The sequence below is a fragment of the Silene latifolia genome, chromosome 2 (genome assembly GCF_048544455.1).
Source record: "Silene latifolia isolate original U9 population chromosome 2, ASM4854445v1, whole genome shotgun sequence".
In the NCBI taxonomy this organism is placed as follows: domain Eukaryota; kingdom Viridiplantae; phylum Streptophyta; class Magnoliopsida; order Caryophyllales; family Caryophyllaceae; genus Silene; species Silene latifolia.
Genome location: NC_133527.1, coordinates 176,165,611 through 176,180,760, shown reverse-complemented (window position 1 = coordinate 176,180,760; position 15,150 = coordinate 176,165,611). Strand labels below are relative to the sequence as shown.

Here is a 15,150-nt window from a genome sequence, read left to right as displayed (position 1 = left end):
CCTAAGCAATTGACAATGTTGTTAGTACCAAGTTTATCATGATCATATGTTTACCTTTTCATGTGTGACCCGAACCCCTTAGACTCCCTTTTAATCATATAACTCACATCATAATTTTATTAGTCAATCAAACAACCAAATCAAACCAAAAACGAAATCGACCTTGATAAAAATCTATCCCATAGAAATTCACAACTTAATTCCCGTTTCCTTGTGGTTCGAACCCTATTACTACATTTACTTGTGTTTAGGGAATTTATCTTTGCATAGGTACGCGATAAGCCTATCAAATTTTGGCGCCGTTGCCGGGGAAACGGTTTTATTACGTTTTGAATTGTTGATTTTTATCTTGTTTTATTTTGTCTTGAGGAACACTTGTTCCTTGAGACCGTTACTTATCATTTTTCTATAAATTGTTGTCTTATACCCAGGTCCTCTCGTAGTGGAGAATTGCTTTCACCGGATTCCGACCCCGAGAAAACCTTTAGGAGAAAACGACGTTTTTGGAAGGAAGTGAAAGAAGCCACTTCTCCCATACAAGTTGAAAGTGCTAGAAAGTCTTACTTAGACGATCTAGAGGTTCTTGAAGAGGAGGAGGTTTCTTATTCATCATCTCCACCACCACCACCATCTACTACCAAAAAGATGGTGAAACTTTCCGATCACTCAAAGCCCACCGCGGCCATGCTTCCGGCCGGAATCACAACCACTCAAATCACCGCACCGTAATTCGAGATCAAGCCGGCTTTCATTAGCCTTGTGGAGAGAAAGCAATTTGGAGGAAGTCCTTTGGAGGATCCCAATTTTCATGTGCAAAACTTTTGTGACTATTGCTCCATGATCCGTCAAACGGGCGTCACCCAAGCCCAAATAAGGGAAATACTTTTCCCTTTCTCTTTGAAGGACAAGGCCAAGCTTTGGATCAATAGCCTTGACCGCACCACCTTGGGAATCACCAATTGGGAGACATTGGCTCTTGCTTTTTATCAAAAGTTTTTTCCACCGGAGAAAACTCAAACTTTGAGGAGCCAAATCACCGGATTCCGTCAACAAGCTCTTGAGAGCTTATATGAGGCTTGGGAGAGGTACAAAGAGCTTCAAAGGCAATTCCCACATCATGGGCTAGATGATTGGTTTCTAGCAATAACATTCTACAATGGATGTTGTGCCGAGTTCCGAAGGATTCTTGATTCCGCCAACAATGGGCGGTTTGATCAAATTGACACCGACCTTGCTCATTCCACGATTGAATCTATGGCGGATTGTGCCACTCAAAGGTAAAGAATAATCCTCCAACAACTCCGTCTTACTAGCTCAAATTGCCTTACTCCAACAACAATTGGTGGAAAGGGATGCTAGAGATTCCGTTCAACAAGTCAATGTCATGTCTTCAACAAGCCAAATCGTTATTTGTGACGGTTGCGGAGGTGCGGATCATTATGCCGCTCATTATCGAGCTCCCATTGAAGAGGTAAATGCTTTTAAAGCTCTAAGACAAAGTTCATATCCATCGGGTACATTTTCCAACACTTATAACCCAAATTTAAAATTCCACCCGAACATGTCTTATACTAGCAACAATGTGCTTAACCCTCAACCCCCACCAAAACAAAATGCCTATGTTCCTCAACAACAAAAGTATAACCCTCCACCGGGTTATCAAAATCAACAAAGGCCCCCACAAAACAATTACCAACAAAATCCACCACAAAATAGCCAACAAAACAATCAAGGAGGTGGTAAGCTTGAGGGCATGATAGTCCAAATGCAAAGGGAATTGTTGGCTCAAATTCAAAAGAATGATCAAGCTCATAGTGCCGCGGTCAAGATGTTGGAACAACAAGTGTCTCAATTAGCCGCTTTTAGCTCTCAAAGGAAGAACAGCCAACTACCTCCCCAAGGTGAGCAACCACATGAAACTGTTAATTCTATTTCCTTGAGAAGTGGTTCAAGTTATGATGATCCATGACTTTGGATGATGAGGTGGTTGTTAAAAAGGCTAAGCTTGGGGGAAATGATAAAAAGAAGGTTGGTGAAGAGCCCCTTGTTAAGGACCGTGTACCATTTCCCCATCGATTGTTGATGCTAAAGAGGAAGAGCAAGTTTGATGCCAAAGATGTTGGGTCCTCTATGCCCAAAGAAAATGACAAGGTAATTGTTGAGGAAGTTTCTTCTAACACTAAGGAGAGTGATGTTGTTTCAAAGAATATGAGTGTTCTCAATGAGAAAGAGAAAGTGAAAGATGTGGAGGATGCTCCTCCCAAGGAAGTTGTTCAAGTACCATTTCCCTATCGTCTAGAAAAGCACAAGGAGGAAGGTAAGTTTGCTAAATTTTTGGAAGTTTGTAAGAATTTGCAAGTCACCATCCTGTTTATGGAATTGTTTACCCAAGTCCCTTCCTATTCAAAGTTTATGAAGGAAATCCTCTCAAAGAAGCGATCCTTCAAAAAGGTTGAGACCATTGCTTTCACCGAAGAGTGTAGTGCACTCTTACAAAATAAGTCTCCCCCGAAACTTAAGGACCCCGGTAGCTATTCTATTCCTTGCACTATAAACAAATATACCATTGATAAGGCCCTTTGCGACCTAGGTGCTAGTGTAAGTGTCATGCCCTATTCCCTTTGTGAAAAACTTAACATGGGTACTTTAAAATGCACAAGTATTACATTGCAAATGGCTGACCGTTCTTTAAAGCGACCTTTAGGTGTCTTAGAAGATGTTCCCGTCAAAGTTGGCAAGTTTTTCATACCCGTTGACTTCCTCATACTTGATATGGCCGAGGACTCACAAACCCCAATTATATTGGGTAGGCCATTTTTACGCACCGCGGGTGCGCTAATTGATGTGAAAAATGGGAGGTTGACTTTGGAAGTGGGTGATGACCGGGTTTCCTTTAGTAAAAACAACACCGTTAGAAGCCCAATGTTACAAGAGTCTTGTTATTTATTTAGCACTATGGACTCTTCTTATGCCTCTACTATGCTTGGATCCTCACTAACGGATCCGTTAGAGGACGATATGGGTGTTGTTTACTTTGTAGGTGACGATGCTAAGAGCACTATGGCTAAGAGTGTCAAGAAGAAAGGGAAATTTTATTTGAAAAATTTCAAATGGTTGCGGAATACAATAGGAGCTATGAAATGGAGCTTTGTTGGTGGCAAGCTCAAGGACAAAACTTGAATCAATTAGCTTCTTACGTCGTGCGGGACGTTAAACCAGCGCTTCTTGGGAGGCAACCCAAGCTTCTTAATTGTTTTTATTTATTTTCTTGTTTTTAATTTTCCGCAATTTACTGTTTTTCGTAGATTAGTAATAAAATACTAGACTTGACGATGTTTGCTTTGTGATTTATAGGTAAACAATGAAGAAAAGGTGATTGTACGCTTCCCCAAGCATGAGACCCCGATCGGGGTCGTAACTTTCAACAAACGGGGAAGCCAAAAGAAATGCGGAAAAGGTCAAATCTGGTAAAATGTAGTCAACCCCGATCGGGGTTGGTGGCCCCGATCGGGGACACAGCTTTTTCCGAAAAAAAAAAATTAAAAATTACCTTATCACTTGCAAACATTATTCCTTCTTCAAATTTTCAATTTTTCGCCCTTTAATTGAATTTTTAATGCAAGGAAGAGTCCCCCGAATTCATGCTAGCTTGGGGGAGGCTAGCAAGTCGAGTAAGTTTTAATTGCTTTGCATTTTAGTTTAATTTCTCGCAACCCATTAGACATGACCTCTAGTCCTTCTTGATTTGTGCTTTGAGCCATTTTTATGATTTCGTTGGGTAGTTTAACTGTAGCATATTGAGGACAATGTTATGTTTAGCTTGGGGGGAGATTGCATTTGCATATAGTGTAGTTTGCATGTAGTGTAGAAAATTTGAAAAATTTTGAGAGAAATTTTTGCTTTGTGCTTGCTTGTAGCCTACTTTCCTCTTTGCTTATCCTAATAATGGCTTATTGCTAATGATTTATTCTTTCATGTTGGGATATTAGCTACATGAGGATGTCTTGACATAGTAGGTGGGAGATGGAGAATGAACCGAATAGGCTTGATCTTGACTAGTGGCAAGCTACAAAATGGTAAGGTAGAGCCTCTTTTTGACCGATGCATCCATATCCGGTCTCTCTTAGGTGAGTGTAGGTGTCTCCTTATAATGTGTGTTTCATCAAAACTCACAAGTATGGTTCTCTTGTCATCTCTTGGTAAGCATGCATTCACTTGTTATAGCATTTTGGAGCCATTCACATGAATATATGATACCTGTCGAAGTGAGTACCAAAAATAATATTTATAAATTCCAAACTACAACTAGCAAGCGGTAGTAAGGGTCGATCCGCAGGGAGGTAGGGAGTAAAGTTGTTTTTATTTCAGTCTATGAATTTCTGGGGGGTTTGATTTGAGTTTTATCTAAATCTAAATGCGAAAATAGATAAACAAATAATAAAAATAAGAGTAAGCAAATGATAAAAAGGAGCTAAGGCGGTTGGTTCACTATAGCTGCGATGGCACATAATCCTAGGAAAGTCCGAAATACAGTCGTGTAGAATGGGTAAAACACGTCCTATCGGTCCAAGTTAACTAGTAGCTCCTTTCGGCCTGTGCTACTAGTCCCTAGGTCTCACTAATACTAGCTCTCGCCCTGAAAAGTGATTCCTAAAGCCTAAATTACTTATCTTTCGATCTTAGCAATTTAGTCGTCTTAATTCATTAATTAATGCCCTCCCCTATCTCTCGATCTACGGGTTGGTCAAAACTAAGCATCTAACAAGTCTCCTCTCGGTCTCATTGTTAAATATTGCACTTAACGAATCAAACGATGCTAATCAAACACGGGTCTGGTCGATCGACCAACTACTTCAGTCGACCGACCACACGGCATAGTCGATCGACCAGTTAAGCCAGTCGATCGACCATGCCCTAATCTGGGGTCACCTATTCTACGCCATCTACGCTATTGCTCCCCTACATATTAGCAAAGGTTATTTAGCTACTCATAATGGTGATAATAACAAGAACTAATTTGATAATAAGCATAATAGATTGCATAATTGAGATAATTGAATGAATAAATTCGCATAAAACTGTAACTAGAGCTTGGGATTCTATCTAGCAAGAACTAAAACTAAAGAAACGAATAAAACAATACTGAAATTAAAGGACTAGAATTACCTAAACAAAGGAACAAGCGATGAATCCGAAAGTAAGGTACGAACTTTATTGAGAATTCTAAACTACGAATAGCTAATGTATTTTATTGTATGTAAACTAAAGATATGTATGATAGGAACTAGATAATCTAAACTACTGATGATGTATTAGCTATTCGTAGTTTAGGCTTTAGGAATCACTTTTCAGGGCGAGATCTAAAATTAGTGAGACCTAGGGACTAGTAGCACAGGCCGAAAAGAGCTACTAGTTAACTTGGACCGAGAGGACATGTTTTACCCATCCTACACGACTGTATTTCGGACTTACCTAGGATTATGTGCCATCGCAGCTATAGTGAACCGACCGTCTTAGCTCCTTTTTATCATTTGATTACTCTTATTTTTATTATTTGTTTATCTATTTTCGCATTTAGATTTAGATAAAACTCAAATCAAACCCCCCCCCCCCCCCCCCCCCCCCCCCCCACAGAAATTCATAGACTGAAATAAAAACAACTTGACTCCCTACCTCCCTGCGGATCGACCCTTACTACCGCTTGCTAGTTGTAGTTTAGAATTTATAAATATTATTTTTGGTACTCACTTCGACAGGTATCAAATTTTGGCGCCGTTGCCGGGGAGGCAACGCAAGTTTTAGTTGTTCCTTTTTATTTTAGTCTATTCTCTAAGTTTAAGGGACATCTGTTCCTTAAACTTTTCTCATATTCTACTTGTAGTTTCTTCTTATGCGCAGGTCACAGGATGGTGAGTTACTACCGTTAAATCCTGAGATCGAGAAGACCCTGCGTGAGTTGAGACGATCATCTAGAGTATTGCCGACAGAGGAAGAGCTGAGTACTCTGTCCAGTTACTACGAGAACGCGTTATTTGAGGAGGATCCACCTTTATCTCCTATTTCTGCCTCATCAGCTGAGACCGTCACATCTCCGATATATGGTCAAGAAGCTAGTATAGCCGATCACTCGAGCCAAAAGGTGATAAGGGGTTCGCGTTGCCAGCTGGGACGGATAGGAAATTCGAAGCGAAACCGTCCTATATTAACTTGGTTGAGAGAAACCAATTTGGGGGAGCTGCAAATGAAGATGAAGCTAAACATATGGAGATATTCACTGATTATTGTTGTTCCATACCCCCACCAGCAGGTGTGACCCAGGACCAGGTAAAAGAGACGATGTTCATATTCTCGCTTTATGATGCTGCTAGGGAGTGGTACCGAGATCTGGATCGAGCTGCTAACGGGATTACTGATTGGAATTCGCTAGCCCTAGCATTTTATAAGAAATACTTCTCTGCATTGAAGACCAATGCGATTATAGCTCAGATCATAAGCTTTAAACAGGGTCCTGATGAAGATTTTCATGAGGCATGGGTCCGTTTCAAGAGGCTGGTGCGATCTATTCCGCACCATGGGTTTGAGCAATGGAGCCTGTGCAATCAATTCTACAATGGGCTTTATGATTATCAGAGGGCTATCTTGGATGCTGCAGCTAATGGTAGATTCCAAGAGAATGTTGGAGAAACTAAGGGGTGGAAAATTATTGAAGATATGGCCACCCATAAAGCTGAGCATGGAAATTCTAGGGGAAATCAAAGGAGAGCTACTGAATCTCCTTCCGTAGCTGCATTAGAGGCTCTTACGGCGAGATTTGACAAGTATGAGTTAGGAGGAGCTTCAAAGGGTGGTATTTATCAGGTAAATGCTGTGTCAGACGGTCCTTTTTCATTCAAGAGGTGTGGAGGAGAAGGACACGTTGCAGATTTCTATATCAGTCCCAATGAGGTTTGTGCTTCTTTTCAACATTATAGGCAGACCAACACTTATTTTGAGCCGAATGTTCACCCAAATTTGAGGTGGAGTAGCCAGAATGTCCAAAATCCGACTCCACCTCCGCAGCAGCAAAATTATGTGCCCCCTCGTAAAAGGCGGCAGAATCGTACTGTAAACCACCCTATGTACCTCGGAACGAGCGGTAGTCTCGAGGTTCGAGGCTTCGAGCTCAAAAACATGTTTCGAGCTTGACGGAATGCTTTGCGAAGGAATCTCGAGGCTAGAGAGGCTAGTACAAAGATGTTGGAAACTCAGATTGCCCAGTTAGCAGGTAAATTTGCTACTAGAGCTTCGGGGCATATACCGTCGCAGCCGGATCAGAAAGAGACCCTGAATGCAATCACATTAAGGAGCGAGTCTACCCTTGCTGGACCCGTTACTGTAGAGGATGAACCCGAAGGAGTTATGGTTGAAAAAGGTGGAAAAGCTGCTGGAAAAGGAAAGAAGAAAAAGAGCGAGAAAAAGACGAACAAAGAATGATCGATCACGGTCGATCGACCGCCTTACCACCGATCGACCACCCCTAATTCCTCAGCGACACTTTCTGATCTTTCTGATCATTCTGAAAAAAAGGAGAGCGGTCGATCGACCGACCCCACTGGTCGATCGACTGATGATGTTACTGATGTCGAACCGTTTCGTCCTCCAATGCCAGATAACTTGAGGGATTTCTTGTTTCGGGGTGAGACGACTCCGAAATTATCGAGGCAAGATCCAAATGCTGATGGGTCATTTCCGGTTCCAAAGTATGACCCTACGATGGTTAATGGTTCATTCCTGAGACGGTCTGAAGAAGGTTCAGCCTAATAATAATAATAATAATAATAATAATAATAATAATAATAATAATAATAATAATAATAATAATAATAATAATAATAATAATAATAATAATAATAATAATAATAATAATAATAATAATAATAATAATAATAATAATAATAATAATAATAATAATAATAATAATAATAATAATAATAATAATAATAATAATAATAATAATAATAATAATAATAATAATAATAATAATAATAATAATAATAATAATAATAATAATAATAATAATAATAATAATAATAATAATAATAATAATAATAATAATAATAATAATAATAATAATAATAATAATAATAATAATAATAATAATAATAATAATAATAATAATAATAATAATAAATAATAATAATAATAATAATAATCTAAGACACCGACCTATACATCATACTAAACAACAAAAGGGAAATGGGTATTATAATCGTGAAAACGGGATTCAACAACAGGGGTATGGGAGCCGGCCCACCGGCTACCGGCAAGGCGACCGGCTGGGGAGTCTCTGGAAACAAAGGATGAAAATTGATGTGCTCTGAGTCGGTGAGTAGGTCGGCAGACGGTGGACCGTCTGGGAATCAATTTTGATACGATTTGTGCCGCGAGCCGGTTGGGAGGCAGACGGGTGCTCGGTTAGGGATGCACTTGTGTTGAATTTGTGTCCAAATGACTTGGTTTCGATTCCGAGTTCAATATTGATGAATTCGATGGTGACTGATTGTTGTGGTGACGGAGTTGGATGGTGGTTGTGATTGGTGGATGCCGAGATTGATGGTGGTGAATTTCTGGGTTGATGTGTGGTGGATATATGGTGATTGATGGAGCTGCTGGTTGTTGCTCGGAGAAGGGAGAGACGCGAAATGGGGGTGAATTGTGGTTGTTACTGCTGGATGCTGCTGCTGCGGGTTGCGTTGTTGTCAAATTAGGGAAGGAGATGGTGGTCGAATGGTGTGAATGGTGGTGAATGCGAGGTGTTGTTGTCGTGGGTTGTTGTTTGTTGATCGTGGGGGACAGTTGTTGTTGAATGCGGGTTGAAGGAGACGAGGCTACTTGAGCCACGGTGGTTGTAGGATGTTGGAGATGGTGAAGTTGGTTAATGGTGATGAAATGCAGGGGGGTGGAGGACGATGATTAAGGTCTTGGTCAAGATTGGCTTGACTTTGACTTTGACTCATCTCCTCTCCTTGACTCGCTAATTCCGTCTTGCAATCTCGTCTTACCTACACATAATAATATTAATAAATAAGTAATAATAATAATAATAATAATAATAATAATAATAATAATAATAATAATAATAATAATAATAATAATAATAATAATAATAATAATAATAATAATAATAATAATAATAATAATAATAATAATAATAATAATAATAATAATGTAATATATAGATATGAGTAATTATTATAAATTAGTAAATAAAATGAGCTTTTTAATCATTTAAGCACGCAAAATCGAGTCGGAATAAGGTATAAACGCGGAGTAAAAAACGACTAAAATACTACTCATCAATTAGCACGCTTCAATTCCCCTTGCTTCTTGGCCATTTTGAATTCCTCTGTCAAGGTATCCAATTTTGCCTTATACTCCATCTCTATCTTCGAGGATCCTTCACTTTTATAATCCACGTCTCTAGCATAACTACTTTCCATCTCGGAAATGTTTTGAATCATTTCCGTGATTTAAGCGTTATTCATTCCATCAAAATTTCCACCGGACGCCGCGACTATCATGTCCCGGAACCTTTGCTCAAGATTTTGAAAGAAGGTTTGGGTGGTCATCCATTTTGGGACGTCATGATGTGGACAAGATGAGAGAAGGTCTCTAAAACTAACGCTTCCAAGCTTCACTTAGAGTTTTCAAGGATTTTTGCTTAAAAGTTTGAATCTCATGGCGAATTCTTGCGGTCTTAGAAGGTGGGTAGAATTTGTTGATGAAGGCCTTGGATAAAGCTTCCCAAGTGGTAAATGTACCCGGCTCATGAGAGTTCAACCACTTCTTAGCATTGTCTTTCAAGGTGATGGGGAAGAGCATCAAGAGAATTTGCTCCTCCGTAACACCGTTATGCTTAATGGAACCCGTTTTCTCTTTGAAGGAGGTGAGATGTTGGTGTGCATCTTCATTCTTCATACCATGGAAAGTGTCTTGTTGCATGTAGTTGATTACATGATGCCGAAGTTCAAACGTATTGGGAGCAAGAGCTCCATAGTTAATAGTCAAACATGCACGGTTGGGGTCCGGTCTATTGTAATAGCCCATGGGTTGGTCCGCCATGTCTTCGTTTATGAGATTGTTTCGTGGAGAGTCGGTTTCGTTTGTATGGTTGGAATGTAGTGAATGGGTTGGTGAAATTTGTGGCGAGTCAATGGGAGAGTTTTGTGGTGGAGAATTGTGTGGAATGTGAAGGGGTGATAGGGTGGAGGAAGAGGGTGGTTGGTTTAGGTTATCTATTATGGAATTTTGGTTGATTGGTGGGTTAAAAATGGGTGGAGATCCTCGAATTGCCGAAACAGCTAATCTTCTTCTTGCCCGGAATGTCTTCTCGATCTCGTAATCAAGTGGGAAAAGAGGTCCGATGTAGCACCTATTCATGCACTTAACAAAATATCAAATAGTCCTAATAAAAGTGTTGCACTAGGACAAGGGAGAAAATAAACAAGCAACAAAAAAAGAGAACTAAGCCTAGATGTAAACAAACAATCCTATCCAATGTTACCGTCCCCGGCAACGGTGCCAAAAACTTGATGTATTCTTTATTTGTAACCTCACAAGTGCACGAGGGTGCCGCGAGTATGTGAGGGTCGAACCCAAGAGACGATATATATGACACTAAGATTGGTTATTTAACTACTAGTTTAATTCAACTAAAAGGGAATTGAGTGATTTAATTAACTAAAGAGAATTACTAAACAAGAAAGATTACACAAGTGTTATGGATGGTGATTAACAATAATTAAGAGACTAGGATATTGGGTTCACTCATATGGTTAAGGGAAGACATGCATAGGGTGATAAATTCGAAAGCAAAAGCATAGAAAAGGCTATATCTCTCGATATGAGGCTAATCCCTAAGTTAAGACCGATTAAGTCCTCACCTAATCAACTCAACTACAATTTTATCATGTTAATCCTACTTACTAGCCAAGTTCTCACTTAATAAACAAAGATAGATAGTGGAAGCACTTAAATCCTAATTCAAGCATTAACACAAACACCTAGCATGCTTAATAAAATTGATATGCTTAAACTCAAGAATTATAATACTATATGCTATAATCTACCCTCATGAATCCATATGAGATCCCCCTCTATCCTAGTAGGGTACTACTCACACATAGTTGTGATAACAAACACAAAAGATGAATACTTTGACATGTAACAAGCAAGAGGAGACATAATATGAAGATGGATTAATAAATAAACTTGAATATGTAAACAATTGAAAGATACAACAATAAGGAAGAGATTATACCAATAATGAAGACAAAGTCGCAATCTTTGATTATATGGAAGAAAAATCTTCACCAATCTCCAATTTACAACCCAATACTAAATGTAAACAATCCAACAATACTAATTCTAAGCTAAGATAACAAGTAGCTAAAGATTGATTGAAGAAAGATTGAAGTTTTGATTAAAGGTTTGCATAAGATTAAGATAGTAATTTCATATCTAGGGTATTCTTCTCAAATGATTAGGAGAGGAGGTATTTATAGGTTTCACCATAATTAGGGTGAAATTACAAATGGGCTTCAAAATGCGGAGGAGGACTCCCAGTCGGGTGGCCAGCTGCCGGTGCTCAGCCCGGCTAGGAGTTCGCTGGAAGAAAATTATATTTTCCAAAGTCATCAGGTGTCATCAGCCGGCGGACCGGCTGTCAGTGCTTGTCCGGCTGGGAGTACCTTGACTTCCTTATTTCCTCGTTGACTTCCTAGCTTCTTCTTGTACTCCCAGCCGGGTAACCGGCTGCCGGTCTTCTGACCAGCTGGGAGTTCTCTGTAACTTCACTTGATTCTTTCTTCCTCTTGTTCTCCCAGACGGGTAGCCGGGTAGCCGGCTGCCGGTGGCTTGACCGGGTGGGAGCTCGGTGTAACTTCTTCCAAATAACCCTGTTGTATACCTTGGAGGGATCCCAACCGGCTGACCGGCTGCCGGCCTACCGGCTAGGGGTACAACTCAACTCTTCTTCCTCCTTCTTCCACACTTAGTCTATCAAATCGTCTTCTTGCTCCAATTCCTCCGTCTCCGCCTCAATTCCTGCAAGGAAGGAATATGTCATAGTCTAGGAAATCGAGGTAGAAAATTCAAGGAAGGACATATAAAATTGACTCAAATTGAGTCGGAAAGTATGAAAATAGAGGAGGAAGATGGTGCAAATGAATCTTATATCAGCAGACACAAACAAAGAGACAACACAACAAAACCACATAAGGTCGACAGGTATAAAGTATACACAACACAAATACAACAATACACACACAACACCTCCTCTAGCCAACCACACACCTCTGACTGCCCGAAGGTCCAGTCTTGCCAGTGGGGGACCGCAACCGTTCCCACCTAAGCCCCGCTTATCTTTCCGAGCGAAAACCAATGTTCTTTAATGAGCACATCCCTTATGTGGCAGGTTCTACAGAAGGCGAATCAAGGGCGTGAAGCCACTCCCGCAAAGTGACTCCACTCAGCCAAGGGCACATCTCGAGAACCACTGACAACAATCACAACCAGTTGTACAAAACAACAATCACCGTCTACTATTTCAACACAATGTTAAGCAACTACCACAACCAATCAACAACAGTGACACTAATCCAATTATACACCAACGATAGACCCTCTAGATAATCAACATTACTGAGTAGGCGAACCTACCTTTAGCAAACTGCAGCGATTTTGTGTCCGATCACAAGATAAAGTCAACCATCAGAGCCACCTATAACAACCATCATAACCCTTTATTACTACTACCATAACCAAAACTGAAATCAAAGATGACGATGATGATGATGATGATGACAACATACCTACATAAAGCAATCCGGCATCAAAACCGTTACCCGACTCGAGCATCCCATCCCTATGGTGTAACCACCCTCAAAGGCCTCAAGGAAGGGACTATGGTGGAGGAGAAGTGAAATGACGGCATTTAGGTTTAGGAGGAAAGGTGGAGAAATGATTTGGGTTTCACGATTATACGATTTATAATTCCCCGCTGCAAACCCTTTACTCGATCGAGTGACGAACTTACTCGATCGAGTGGCATCTACTCTATCGATCTCCCTAGCTACTCGACCGAGTAGCCCCAGCTAGATCGAGTAACACGCATCCCAAGACTCACATCGTCACAAGTCATCACTCTTAAGGTTTCTGAAGGTCAAGGCAGGTGTTTAAGGTCAGTCAATGTCGGTCAACGGATCCCTAAAAGGACGGGTATTACAACTTCAATCAAGATCATCGCAAATCCTAACCCGGTTTTATCATTTAGTAGCAGTATCACAACGGATAAACTCACCTAAGAGACCAACAATTTTTTTCAAACATTTGCCTCGGAATTTGAGAGGTAAATTGACAAGTTTCACTCAAACTGATACATTTTTAACATTATCCTTAGACGAGTCAACATCCGGTTCCCAATTTCAAACAACTAAGGGCTTATTGTCGAAAAGGAAATGCCCATGGTTAAGAACAGCTACTTTACCATGTTCACTTTTAAATCTAACAATAAAAATTCCATTTGGGAGGAAGGATACCTCATCAATGTCCTGATTAGCCCATAGTCGGCGTATGAAGCCATCCGTAATTTCCCAGGGAGGGTTTGCTCCAAGAATGAAGCAATACACAAAAGTTTTCCAAAAGTTATGTTCCTCTTGAATATCTTCAAATGTAAACAACAATAGCTCAGCCGGTTTTCTTCAATACTCTCCAAAACAGGCTTCTTTTTTCGTCCCTGAACTTCCCAAGCTTCCGCATTATTATCTTCATCAGTAACCATAGGATCCAAATCATACGTGGCAATCCCAACGATTTGATTCACATCTCGAGTCTTATCAGTTGGATCCCTAAAAGGACCAATTGAGCCCTTCTTCTTCCTCAATTCTTCAAACTCTTATATTGTATCAGTTAACCCTAAAGTACTAAATCAGTTTGAGTTTTGGTTGGTTTGAGCTATGGGTTGCGGGGTAAGATTTATGGGTGTATACCTTAATAAAACGAGTCGATCGGCCCGAGTAAAGTGTTGACCGGTGCATTTCAAAGTATTTCGTAATTTTGACTTTATTATTAATAACAAATTTAATTTTACATTTTTAAACTACCCGCCTCGTATGCGGGTTTATGAGAAAAAAATTGGGGGGGGGGGGGGGGGGGGGGGGTGTTTGGGTGGGGATGAACTGAAAATGTCATCTTAGCCACAACTCCCAAAAATTGATCGATACGATAATTAACATCCATAATTAATCAAATTTATCAAATCCGTCAAATTACACAATTATGGATGCTAATTATCGTATCGATCAAGTAATAATCCTAATTCATAATTAAATTAGGGTCCGTTCAAGTCGTCGTCAGCGTTAGGATGAGGGATGGCGATCGTCGCCGATGTTGGGCAGATGACGGTACTCGTCGCCTGTTGTGGCGGTGACGTTGGTGGCAGGGTATAGACTATGAGGTAAAGAGGAGCGTCTATTGTTAGTTTGCAGTGAGGCTGGTGGTTGGCGTTGGGGTAAAAGACGATGGTAGTCTACGTGTTGAGGGGTGTGTGTGGCCGCTAACAGTGGTGCCAGGGTTGTTGCCTAGTGGTGGTGGCCAGGGTATGTTAAGGGTTGTAGAAAACCCAATGTTGCGTGTTTACTAACATTCTGCTTGTTTCACTTTTTCATTTTCATTTTTTATTTTTAATTTGTTAAATGTTTTGTATTTTTTTTTTTTTTTGCTATTTTAGTAATTGTTACTCCCTTCACATTTTAATGTTCTTCCCATTTCTCTATTATATGTGAGTAGTATTATAATGAAATGGGAAGAACATAGAAATGTGGAGGGAGTACTATTTTCTTTATTTTTATTTCAGGACTCGGCGGCGGTGAGGGTGGTGGATGGTGGCTAACGAGTGTGGTTGGATGGTGGTACTTAGAGTGAGAAAGAGTAAATGAAGAAGAGAGAGGCTGAAATGAAAAAAAATGGGGGGGGGGGTTTAAAATGAAATCATTAAAACAAAAGGGGTATTAGGGTCATTTACGTCCATGAAAGAATAAAATCCGTGCATGAATGAGCACCACCCAAATTAAGGCCTCGTTTGGTTCATACGGGAATAGAACTCCCGTGTTA

The 15,150-nt window shown here is 40.2% G+C and overlaps 1 long non-coding RNA gene and 1 other non-coding gene across 2 annotated transcripts; both read right to left on the bottom strand.

The window, feature by feature from the left end:
* Positions 1–1,017: 1,017 nt before the first annotated feature.
* Positions 1,018–1,124, bottom strand: LOC141644815 (small nucleolar RNA R71). The gene has a single exon (XR_012544420.1). It is a non-coding gene; the product is annotated as a small nucleolar RNA R71 (small nucleolar RNA).
* Positions 1,125–11,305: 10,181 nt separating this feature from the next.
* Positions 11,306–14,160, bottom strand: LOC141631320 (uncharacterized). Its single transcript, XR_012537617.1, has 3 exons — positions 13,578–14,160; positions 12,700–12,760; positions 11,306–12,084 (listed from the first exon to the last, which is right to left on the bottom strand). It is a non-coding gene; the product is annotated as an uncharacterized LOC141631320 (long non-coding RNA).
* Positions 14,161–15,150: the final 990 nt, after the last annotated feature.